At 36.6% G+C, this 13,045-nt stretch overlaps 1 protein-coding gene and 1 pseudogene across 1 annotated transcript in view; both read left to right on the top strand.

Moving 5' to 3' along the window:
- ERC1 (ELKS/RAB6-interacting/CAST family member 1) overlaps positions 1-13,045 on the top strand; it is a 513,889-nt gene that overhangs the window by 52,162 nt on the left and 448,682 nt on the right. The window lies entirely within an intron of this gene.
- Positions 8,932-10,629, top strand: LOC111744551 (annotated as a pseudogene).

Below are 13,045 nucleotides of genomic sequence, written 5' to 3'. Positions count from 1 at the left end.
GCGTAGGTGGTGGCCATCTGCAGTTTGGTGACTTGCCAGGTGGCCCCAAGTAGGGCACAGGCTGCAGCTGAACCTGGCCTGTTGCAGGGCCTCTCCCAGGAGGCTCCAGGGCTGGCATACCCAGAGGCCAGCTTCAGAGGAACCAGAGCACCACTGAGGGCTGTGTCTGAGCATGACACTTCCGAAGGGCAGACTGGGTAGGTACCAGAGCCCTGCTAAAGCGAATCCTTTTCCATAGGGTCAGCCCTTCACTGGCCAGTCCTCACAACCAGTCAGCCCGAGGATTGGTCCCTTCCATTGATGTACAAATAGCAGTCAAGTCTCAACTATAACAGGAGGGCACACACAGGGAGACTGTGTCACTGGGCCCCACAGGCTACCTACTACATAAGGCCACTATACTAAGAGCAAGAGACATAGCAGCCCTACCTAATACATAGAAATAAATGCAGGGAGGCTGTCAGAATGGGGAGACAAAGAAACATGTCCCAAATGAAAGAACAAAGCTCTAGAGAAAGAACTAAACAAAATGGAGAAAAGCAATCTTGTGCAGAGTTTAAAACATTGGTTATAAGGATGCTCAGTGAACTTAGGGGAAGAATAGATGAACTTAGTGAGAACTTTAACAAAGAGATGGAAAACATAAAAATGGATATAGAGAACAAAGAACTGGGTAAAAATAAGAATACAGTGACAAATGAAGACTACATCAGAGGAAATCAGCAATAGATTACATGAAGCAGAGCAGCAAATCAGCGATTTAGAAGATAAGGCAGCAGAAAATACCCAATCATTACAGCAACAATAAAAAAGACTCTCTCCACCCCCAAAAATGAAAGTAATTTAAGGGGCCTCTAGGACAACATCAAGCACACCAACATTTGCATCATTTGCATCATAGGAGTACCAGAAGGAGAAGAGAGAGAACAAGGAATTGAAAACCTATTTGAAGAAATGACAGAAAACTTCTCTAACTGGGCAAAAGAAATATACAAGCCCCAAAAGTGCAGAGTCCCAAACAAGATAAACCCAGAGGCCCACACCAAGACACATCATAATTAAAATTGCAAAGGTTAAAGACAATCTTAAAGCAGCAAGAGAAAAGCATTTACCTAAAAGTTACTTATAAGGAAGTTCCCATAAGACTGTCATCTGATTTCTCATCAGAAACTTTGCAGGCCAGAAGGAATTGGCACCAAATATTCAAAGTGTTAAAAAGCAAGGACCTACAAACAAGATTACTCTACTCAGCAAAGCTATCATTTAGAATCAAAGAACAGATAAAGAGCTTCCCAGACAAGAAGAAGCTAAAAGAGTTTATCACCACCAAACCCGCATTATAAATAATGTTGGAGGGACTTCTTTAAGAAGAAGAAGAAGAGGAAGAGGAGGAGGAAGAGGAAGAGGAAGAAGAAGAAACACCAAAAGTATATATAATAAAGTGGCAATAACTACATATCTATCAACAGTTACTTTAAATGCAAGTGAATTAAATGCTCCAATAAAAAGATATGGTAGCTGAAGGAAGAAAACAAGACCCTTACCTATGCTGTCTCCAAGACTCACTTCAGGTCGAAAGACACACAGACTGAAAGTAAAGGGATTGAAAGATATTTCATGAAAATGGAAACAAAACTTAGGGTAGCAGTACCTATAATCAGACAAAATAGAGACTTTAAATCAAAGGCTATATCAAGAGACAAAGAAGGGCCCAGTAATCCCATTTTTGGGTAGTTATCCAAACCCAAAACACTCCTTTGAAGGGACATGTAAATCTATATGTCCATTGCAGCATTATTTATAATGGCCAAGATATGGAGGCAACCTGGGTGTCCATCAGTGGATGAATGGATAAAGAAGAGGTAGCAAATATATACATTGGAATATTACTCAGCCATAAAAAGAATGAAATCTTGCCATCTTAACAACATGAATGGACTTAGAGGGCATTGTACTGAGTGGAGTAAGTCAAAGACAAATGCCATATGATTGTACTTACATGTGGAATCTAAAGAAAAAAATGAACAACTTATACAGAGAACATTTTGATGGTTGCCAATGGGAAGGGAGTTGATAGGGGTTGTTGAAAAAGGGGAAGGGATTAAGAAGTACAAATTGGTAGTTATAAAATAGCCATGGGGACATAAAGTATAGCATGAAGAGAATAGTCAATAGTATTATAATAACTATGTATGGTGTCAGATAGCTACTAGATTTATTGGAGTGATCACTTCATAAGTTATATAAATGTCTAATCACCATGTTGTATATCTGAATCTAACATAATATTTTATGCCAACTGTAATTTAAAAATGAAAAAGAAATTATTAACACCCCCCCCCATATTCAAAGTTTGAACTGTCACAGTTCTTAAATTCATTAGGATTAGCCAAATTTTGAAATCTAAGGTCAATCATTAACTGATTTCCTTCTTTGTAGAGGGCTGCTCTAAGGCCAAATGATTTTCCAAGACCTGGACACATTGTGTAGTGTGATGAACATCACAGAGTATTTGGAGTTTGTTAGGAACTGCATGTTGCCAGCCCTTTACAACATTTGTTTTTGCCTATCATTTGTGTGTCACTAAGATTCTTGCCCCATCCCTTTTTAAAAAAGAAATTCACTTAGTTTGTGCCTTGCCTGTTTGTGTATTTACTTGACCTTAGACAGGTACAGTCAGAGTTCAGCATTTAGGCAAAGGTGGTGGCAATGTTAGCTGTTTTTCTTGCGATATGTCAGTATGTATTATAGGGGTAGAATTCTTTTTGGCTATCCATGTGGTTTCCTGATAAGAGAAAGGACCTTTGTTTCTGCGTATTCTCTATTTCAATATAGCATTGTCTAACCAGTCTATTAAATATTTATTGAGTGCCTACTGTGAATGCCCTGTAGTATGCTGGGTGTTTTGAGGTTTTTTGTTTTTTTGTTTTCCTTTAAAGAAAAGGGGAGAAGGGGAGAAAGAAACACATGCATCCGAGGAGTTTAAAACCATGTTATCATGAAATGTATATAGCAGGAGAGTTTTATAAAGATTAATTTTTGAAAGGGCAGAATTCTAGAGTGTTTTGGCCTAGAGTAGCTTCAGGATCATAAGAGTAAGCTATTTTCTCACTGAGGTGCATCTTGTTAATATAAATGGAATATAATTTAACATTAAGGATTTCTTTAAATTTGGTATTTTATGTGTAGATTTTAAAAAACCAGTATATCTTAAAATGAGTATATTTCCCACAATTTCATGATTTAAATAATTAGTGAAATGGAATAATATAATATATTAGGGGAATGTTATATATTTAGTGTGTATACTATGATCAATCTTTTGGAAGCAGTCATTTTAACATAATGTTACAGTGCAAATTATGGGGTCAGACTGCTAGGTGGTTCTGCCACTTAATTTCCAAGTGACCTAGGGCAAGTTACTTTTTTTCTCTGTGTTTTGGTTTCCTTATTTGTAAAATAAAAATAATAGTGCATCGTGATGGATGGGAAGATTATATGAGTTAAAATATAGAGAGCATTTAGAATAGGGATTGGCATGTGGTTAGCACTAATTACATGTTAGCTATTCTATTTTTATGATAATCTTTTTTTATAGGTGAATTTCAACATAGGAAAAAATGTTTTGAAGGATAACCACCAATATATTTTCACTGTTTTTTTCTCAGATGAGTAGAATTATGGATTTTTTTCTTCTCTGTTTATCTGTATTTTTTTTTCTTATAATGGACATACATTTCTTATATAGTAAAGTAAAAGATAATAAAGAATAAGGTTTAGTCTGAATGTTCCTATAAATTGTTACATGACAAAAACTAGAGTTAGTAGCTAATAAATTAGTAAATATTTGAGTTAAGTTTAATGGACAACATAGGTGGTTTTATCTTTAAGTTGTACAGGATATATGGTAGAAATACAGAGGAGAAAAACGTAGCTGGGAGAGTGCTGCAGAAGCCCTGCAGGTCAACCAGGGCACCTAAAGGCCATCTTGTTCAACTCTCCATCTACCTTCTTCACAGTATCCCTGACAGATGTAATAGCAACATTATATTTGCAATCACTGGTTGTTTACTCTGTTTTAAGGTAATTTATTTCAATTAAAAAAATTCAGTAGACATATAAATGTTAGGAAGTTTTCTTAGGTTCAACTAGACCTGCTTCTGTGTAATTACTTGACATTCATTCTAAGTGTTCAGTTTGGAGCTAGGTAAAATAAATCTAGTGCTTCTTCTAGAATAATGACATAATAGAAAAGGAAGTTACCAAGTGGATATTTTATAGCTCAGAGAATTGCTGGTAGGGCTGGAGAATGAGGTGTGAGTCTTAGTTTCTACAGTGTTCTACACTATATTGATATGGAAACCTCCACTGTTGCCATTACTTCACGGAACCCTAGAGGAAATACTTCAGTTAATACTTTGATGTCACTTAAGAGCCAAGAATTGACCTTGTAATCACTGGGAAACTACTGCTGTTCTTGTCTCCCAGAGCTGGATTCATCCATCTGTCACCATCTGCTCCAGTAAAAATGGAAATAGAGCCTCTTTTCTCTTGTTATTTGATTCCATGTCAATCTTTTTTGCATATGTGCTATTGTTAGAGTCTGGATCACATGCTAGGTCTAGCTACAAGGGAATGGAGGAATTTGGATTTTCACTCCTATACTGGGGAAGCAGGACTTAAAACAAAGTCATTTCTTCACATGTAGGAAGAATACTAAAAGATTATGAGCACAGCTACATGAGAAGATGTTCAGCATTATTAGTCATTAAGGAAATGCAAATCAAAGCCACAGTGAGGTACTGCTTCAGACCCATTAGGATGGCTAGAATAGTCGGGGGTGGGGGGAAAGAAGGAAATAACAAATGTTGGCAAGGGTGTAGGGAAGTTGGAACCTTTGCACATGGCTAATGAGAATGTAAAATGGTTCAGGCACTGTGGAGAATAGTTTGGCAGTTCCTTAAAAAGTTAAATATGGAATTACCATATGACCCTGCAATTTTATTCTTGGATATATACCCCCCAAAAAGTGAGAACCAATTCTCAAACTATAGCAGCATAATCCACAGTAACCAAAAGGTGGAAATAGTCCACACGTCCATAAATAGATGAATGGATAACCATTCATGTGGTATGTACATGAAACAGAATATTATTTAGACATACTATGATGTGAGTATTACCTCCAAAACATTAAGTCAAAGAAGCCAGATGCAAAAGGTCACACTGTATGATTCTACCAGTATGAAATATCTACAATAGGTAAATCTGCAGAGATAGAAAACTAGTTAGTGGTTGTCAGGGGCTGTGGAGAGAAACTGCTTGATGGGTAAGAAATTTTACTTTGGAGTAGTGGAGCTATTTTGGAACTAGATAAAGGTGGTGGTTGCATAACCTTGTGAATGTACTAAATGACACTGAATTGTTCACTGGTTAAATTTCAGTTCAGGATGGCAGCATAGGAGGACGTGGGGCTTGTCTCCTTCCCAAAACACATCAAATGTATACATATATTTAGGGCAGTTTCCCCTAAGAGGCAACCAAGGGCCAATTGAATAGCTTCTACACAACAAACAAGAGAAAGACCTCATAGAGGTGGTTAGGGAACCGCAAGAGTTCTCTGGGAATTGAAGGAACACTCCAGTGCTGGAGGAACTGGCAAGTACCATTGTTTTCACCTCTACTTGGATATCAGGTGGGTGCTCTATCCCAGTACTCTGGCTGATATGCAGGACTGCTGTAGCACTTTGCCAGCCACCCCTTCTGGAGCTAGCTCCAGCAGGAACAGGAGGGAGCCATGGCACAGGTACTCATGGCCCCTCTTTCTGGAGATTGACCCGGTGGGTATGGTGGGATGTGTGTGTGTGTGTATGGGGCTTATCTGCCAAGAGAGAGTGTGGAACTAGCAAAGCACTGCAATACCCACATGTAGGGCTGACTTGTCCAGAGAAAATGAGATAGTGAGTTGGTGCTGTGTGACATGTGGGGCTGTCTTGCCCAGAGAAAGGGTGAGACTAGCAAAGTGCTGTGATGTATGCACAAGGACTGCCTTGTATGAAGAAAGTACAAAACTACTAGGGCACAGCAATGATCAGGACAATCCGGCGCAGAACTGGCTCAGGCAACAGACAGTTAAAGCAACATAGTGCTTCGTGTGCACACTGGGCAGCCCTTCCTGGATCAGAAGGGCAAGAAAGAGTGCACACATGAGGCTGCCCTGCCCCAACTCTGTTCTGGCCATGAACAGTCAGAATTATAGAGAGCTGTCAAGTACGTGTGTACCAGATTGCCCTGTCTAGAACTCACTCCTTGTTGTTGAGTGGTGGACCAGGTACCACATATGCTTAGCCCTGACTATCACCGACCTACCCAAACCTTCCAGCATACAGTCTACATGGAGTCACATTTTCAGGATTGGGAGAGATATCTATTTCATCATACTCATAGGAACAAACACAGAAAGTCAAACAAAATGGGAGACAGAAGAATATGGCCCAAATGAAGGAACATGAAAAAACCCCAGATAAAAACTCTCATCAAACGGAGATAAGTAATTTGCTTGATAAAGAATTCAAAGAAATGGTTATAAGGATGCTCAGCAAACATAAGGAACTGAGAAAGCATTTCAACAAAGTTAGAAAATATAAAAACAATGAAGAGCTAAGATGAATACAATAAGAAAAGAAAATTACATCAGAAGAAATCGACAACAGATTAGGTAATACAGAAGAATGGATTAGCAACCTGGAAAACACAATAGTGGAAATCACCAAATCAGAACAGCAAAATGAAAAAAATATTTTAAGATGAATATAGTATAAAGGAAACTCTGGGACAACATCAAACACTCTAACATTCACATGATAGGGATTCTAGAAGGAGAACACGGAGAGAAAGGGGAAGAAAGTATATTTGAAGAAATAATAGCTTATAACTTTTCTAATCTGAGAAAGGAAAAAAACATTTAGGTCCAAGAAGCACAGAGAGTTCCCAAACGAGATGAAACCAGAGAGGCCCACACTAAGGCATATCGTAATTAAAATGGCAAAAGTTAAGTGACAGTCTTGAAGTGAGCAAAAAGGAAATAAATCACATACAAGGGAAACCCCATTAGGGAATCAGCTGATTTCTCAACAGCACCTTTGCAGGCCAGAAGGGAATGGCAGGAAATATTTAAAGTACTGGAAGAAAGGAAATTACAGCCTAGAATACTATATCCATCAAGGTTAGCCTTCAGATTTGAAGTAGAGATAGTTTCCCAGACAAGCAAAAACTAAAGGAATTCACCACCACTAATCTGGCTTTAAAAGAAATGTTAAACGATCTCTTTATATAAAAAAGAAAAGGGCATAATCAGAAATAAGAAAATATAGGATAGAAAAAAGTCTCACCAGCGAAGGCAAACATCATAAACACGATCCCTTAACCACATAAAAAGCTAATATGAAGGTTAAAAAAAAAACAAAAATAGTCAAGTCAACTATAACTGTAATAAGTAGGGGATACATAAAAATAAAAGATATAAAACACAGTGTCAAAAACAAAGTATGGAAGGGCGTATAAAAATGTAGTGCTTTTAGAATGTACTAGAACTTAAATGCCTATCAGCTTAAAATAGACTGCTGTAAATAGAGATAGATCTATATGAACCCCATCGTAACCACAAACCAAAAACTTACAAAAAATACACAAAAAGTAGAAAGGAACCCAACCAAAACACTAAGAAAACCAGCAAATCTAAAAGGAAGAGATAAGAGGAAGAAGAAAGGAACAGAGAATAATAAAAACAACCAAAAAACAATGAACAAATGGCCATAAGCACATACCTATCAATAAGTACTTTAAACGGACTAAATGCTCTAATGAAAAGACATAGGTTGGCTGAATGGATAAAAAAAAAGACCCATCTATATGCTGCCTACAAGAAACTCACTTTAGATTGAAAGACACACATAGATTGAAAGTGGAGGAATGGAAAAATATATTTCATGCAAGTAAAAAGGAAAAGAAAACTAGGATAGTGATACTCAGATCAGACAAAATAGACTTCAAAACGAATGTAAAAAGAGACAAGGATATTGCAAAATAAAGGGGTCAATTCAAGAAGAAGATATAACAATTATAAATATCTACTCAACACAGGAGAACCTATGTATATAAAACAAATAATTATGGAAAAATACAATAATAGTTGGGGACTTCAATATTTCACTTACCTCAATAGATTGTCCAGACAGAAAATTAAAAAAAAAAAAGCCTTAAATATCACATTAGACCAGATTGACTTAACAGATATTAATAGAACATTTCATCCCCAAACTGCAGAATATACATTTTTCTCAAGTGCCTGTGGAACATTTTTTCATGATAGACCACATATTAGGCCACAAAAAAAGCCTCAATAAATTCAAGAAGATTGAAATTATATGAAGCATTTTTTACAACCACAGTGGCATGAAACTAGAAATCAACAATGGGAAGAAACTGGAAAAACACACATACAGGGTGTTTAAAAAACATGAACTAAACAACCAATGGATCAAAGAGGAAATCAAAAACTACCTTGGGATAAATGAAAATACAACTTTCCAAAATTTATGGGATGCAGCAAAAGCAGTGTAAGGGGATAAGTTCATAGCTATACAAGCCTATGTCAAGAAACAGGAAAATTCTCAAGTAATTTAACTTTCCATCTAAAGGAACTAGAAAAAGACGAATGAACAAAACCTAAAATAAGTAGAAGGGAGGAAATAATAAAGATCAGAGTGTAAATAAATGAAGTAAAAACTAAAAAAAAAAAAAAAAAGATTAATGACACCAGGATAAATAAAATTTGTTGACAGGATAAACAAAATTGACAAACCTCTACTCAGACTCATCAAGAAAAGAAGAGTGAACCCAGGCCCTAGTGCGTGTTCTCTAGCTGCAGCAGTGGCCACTGGTCAAGCAGTATGAGCCAGACACTGAGGCTGGGGACAGGAGCTGAATGTAGAGACCTCATGATAGCACATCCTGACATGCGTTATGCCCCAGTCGGAGTGCACCTTAAGGGTCAGAAAGTGAAAATGCCTTCTGTAACTGATGGGATGATGCCACAAATGATGCCGTCAAAAGGAAGGCCACCAATAGGATAGATGCCTGGAATGATGGACATATAATACCTCATGCTTTCCTGCAATCTGCCTGCCTTACTGCCAGGAGAAAGGAATACATATATAGCAGAAAGTACATCATCTGGCTCAAAATCAATGTGGAGTGACCATAAATCACCCATTAGAAGCACATTACTACAGTACTGAAAACAGTCTACTTGGGAGAAACCAGGTGATCTTAAAATACCTGCTGAGCAACTTTTATCTAAATGCCTCTGGAAGGAGCACAAATCTGACTCTGGAAAGCCTTACTATTATAATTCTCAAACAAAAGAATCCCTCTGGACCAAACCTAAAGAACTTGAGGATCTTGAAGGATACCAGAATACCTTTGTTGCTGGAAGTCTTATTACAAAATCAAACCCGCATGCAATGATCAAAGCTGAAGAAAGCAGTAAGCAAGAAGAGTGCGCTTCAGCATCAACAGCCCCAGTTCCTACAAAAGAATTCTGACCACAGCGAGCACCATGGCTGTTGCAGAAGCAGCAGCTGCTGTTTTTGCAGCAGCCACTGTTGCTGCATGCAGCCAATGCCAGTGCTTTCATCTGTGCTTCTAATACTGTTGGTGGAACTGTTACAGTTATTCCTGTACCCGAAGTTACTCATATTGTTGCTGTTGTTGCAGATGATGAAAACACAGTAACAATTGCAACAGAAGAACAAGCACAAGTTACTAGTATCTGTGCTGTTCAGGATGGAAGAGTTGAAGTGTCCAGTAATGCTGGAGAAGAAACATCTAAGCAGGCAACTGTAGCTGATTTTTCTATCAGTAAAGAAGAGGAGGAAAGCCAACCAGCAAAAATACCATATACTTGGAATACAAAGGAGGAAGCAAGGCAAGCATTTAAAGAATTATGGAAAGAAAAGTGGGTGTCATCTAATGCTTCATGGGAGCAAGCTATGAAAATGATCAATAATGATCCATGATACAATGCTTTAGCAAAATTGAGGGGTGGGGGGAAAGACAGGCCTTAAATGCTAAAATATTTAAAGTCCAGACAGAGAAAGAAGAAAAAGAAACAAGATTGAAATACAAAGAGGCTAAGGAATCCTTTCAGTGTTTTCTTGAAAATCATGAGAAAGGAGATGACAGTGTAAACACAGAATCTTTTCAGATATTTTTTAGATGAGCTGCATGAACAGGGACAACTGCATTTTATGTCATCTCGGATGGAATTGTATCCAGCAATTAGTTCTGATATTAGATTCACCAGTATGCTTGGTCAGCCGGAATCAACTGCACTTGACCTTTTCAAGTTTTATGTTAAGGATCTTAAAGCATGTTATCATGATGAGAAGAAGAAAATAATAAAAGACATTCTAAAAGATAAAAGATTTGTAATTGAAGTAAATACTACTTTTGAAGACTGGCAATAATCAGTTCAACTAAAAGAACAAACACATTAGATGCTGGAAATCTTAAGTTGGCTTTTAATAGTTTACTAGAAAAAGCAGAAGCCTGTGAATAGAAAAGAGAGAGAGAGGAGGCTCAGAAGATGAAATGAAAAGAATCTGCATTTAAGGGTATGTTGAAACAAGCTACTCCAATGGAATTGATGGTGTCTGGGAAGATATCTGGGAGAGATTTGTAAGAGCATTTGAGGATATAACTCTAGAATCTGAAGGAAAATGAATATTTAAAGACTTTTTGCACATGTTTGAGCATGAATATCAACATCATCATTCAAAGAACAGGAAACATTCTAAAAAATCTAAAAACATCATAGGAAGCATTTCCACTCTCTATTGGGGTCAGATTCAGATGCTGAGAACAGCCATTCAAAAATAAAAGACTGATCAGACTCTAATTCTGCATCAGAACATTCTTCTAGTGCTGAGAGAAGTTATGAGAAGTAAAAAAAAAAAAAAAAAAAAGCAAGAAGAGGAGACATAAATCTGATTTTCTAGAGTAAGATGCTAAGTGAGAAGGATAAAAAAAAAACGAAAGTGGAACAAAGATTGGAATCAAAACACAAATCACCTAAGAAAACAACTGGAAAGGATTCAGGTAATTGGAGTCCTTCTGGCAGTGCACTGAGTGAAGGAGAATTGGAAGAGCGCAGGAGGACACCTAGCAAGACCAGGTGCTGTAGGCATAAATAATAATAATAAAAAGGAGAAATTAATAAAATAATCCCATTTACAATTGAATTAAAAAGAATAAAATACTTAGGAATAAATGTAACTAAGGAGGTAAAAGACCTGTACTCTGAAAACTATAAGACATTGAAAGAAATTGAAGAGACCACAATTAAGTGGAAGCATATACTATGCTCATAGATTGGAAGTATTAATATTGTTAAAATGGCCATAGTACACAAAGCAATCTATAGATTGAATGCAATCCCTATCTATATACCATTAGCATTTTCCACAGAACTAGAACAAATAATGCTAAAACTTACATGGAACCACAAAAGACCTTGAATAGCCAAAGCAGTCTTGTGAAAAAAGAACAAAATTGGAGGTATTATACTTCCTGATTTCAAACTATACTACAAAGCTATAATAAAACAATATGATACTGGCACAAAAACAGACACATAGACCAATGGAACAGAATAGAGAGCCCAGAAATAAACTTTTGTTTATATGGTCAGTTAATCTATGACAAAGGAGGCAAGGATATACAATGGAGAAATGAGAATCTCAACAAGTTGATGTTGGGAAAACTGGACAGATAAATGCAAAAATAAAACCGGACCATTCTTAAACCATATAAAAAAAAAGAAACTCAAAATGGATTAGAGACTTAAATGTAAGGCTTGAAACTATAAAACTAGAAGAAAACATAGCAAACCATTTGACATTAGTCTTATGGTTATATCCCCTCTAGCAAGGGAATCAAAAGCAAGATATAAACAAATGGGACTTCATTAAACTAAAAAGCTTCTGTACAGAGAAGGAAACCATCAACAAAACAGAAAAACAGCCTATTGAATGGGAGAATATATTCATAAATGATATATCCAGTAAGGGGTTGATATCCAAAATATGTATAGAACTTATATAACTCAATAGCCAAAAAAAAAAATCTGATAAAAATAATAAACAATCTGATAAAAATGAGTAGAAGACATAAAGAGACATTTCTCCAAAGAGGATATGCAGATGGCCAAAAGACATATGAAAAGATGTTCAACATAATGGATTATCAGGGAAATTGAAATAAAAACCACAGTGAGATACCACCTGACACCAGTCAGAATGGCTATTATCAAAAAGTCTACAAATAATGTGTCTTGTCAAGAATGTGGAGAAAAGGAATCTCTTGTGCACTCTTGGTGGGAGTGTAAATTAGTGCAACCACTATGGAAAACAGTATGGAGATTCCTCAGAAAACTAAAAATAGAACTACCACATGACCCAGTGATTCCACTTATGGTGTTTATCCAAAGAAAATGAAAACACAATGTGAGATTGCAGTGTTATGGAAGCTACCTCGAGTTTCTTCGGTAGATGAATGGATAAAGAAGTGATACATATATACAACAGAATATTACTCATCAATAAAAAGAGCGAAGTCTTGCCATTTGCAACAACATAGATGGTATTATGCTAAGTGAAATAATTCAGACCAAGAAAGACAATGCATGATTTCATTTAAATCATGAGATTTAAGAAAGTAATCAAAACAAATGAACAAACAAAAGAAAATAAAAAGACTCTAACAAAAGAACAAGCTGATGGTTGACAGAGGGGCAGAGAGGACAGATGTGAAGAGATGAGTGAAAAAGGTGAAGGGAAATAGTCAATAGTAGTGTGATAACTTTGCACAGTGACAGATGGTTACTAAACAGTGTTGTGAACACATCATGAGATATATAAATGTTGAATCACCATATTGTACACATGAAATTAATAAAATACTATATGCCAACTATAATAAAAAA

The sequence above is a fragment of the Pteropus vampyrus genome, unplaced genomic scaffold, assembly GCF_000151845.1.
Source record: "Pteropus vampyrus isolate Shadow unplaced genomic scaffold, Pvam_2.0 Scaffold137, whole genome shotgun sequence".
In the NCBI taxonomy this organism is placed as follows: Eukaryota; Metazoa; Chordata; class Mammalia; order Chiroptera; family Pteropodidae; genus Pteropus; species Pteropus vampyrus.
Note: the sequence above shows the minus strand (reverse complement) of the source record. Positions and strands in the feature narration are given on the sequence as shown.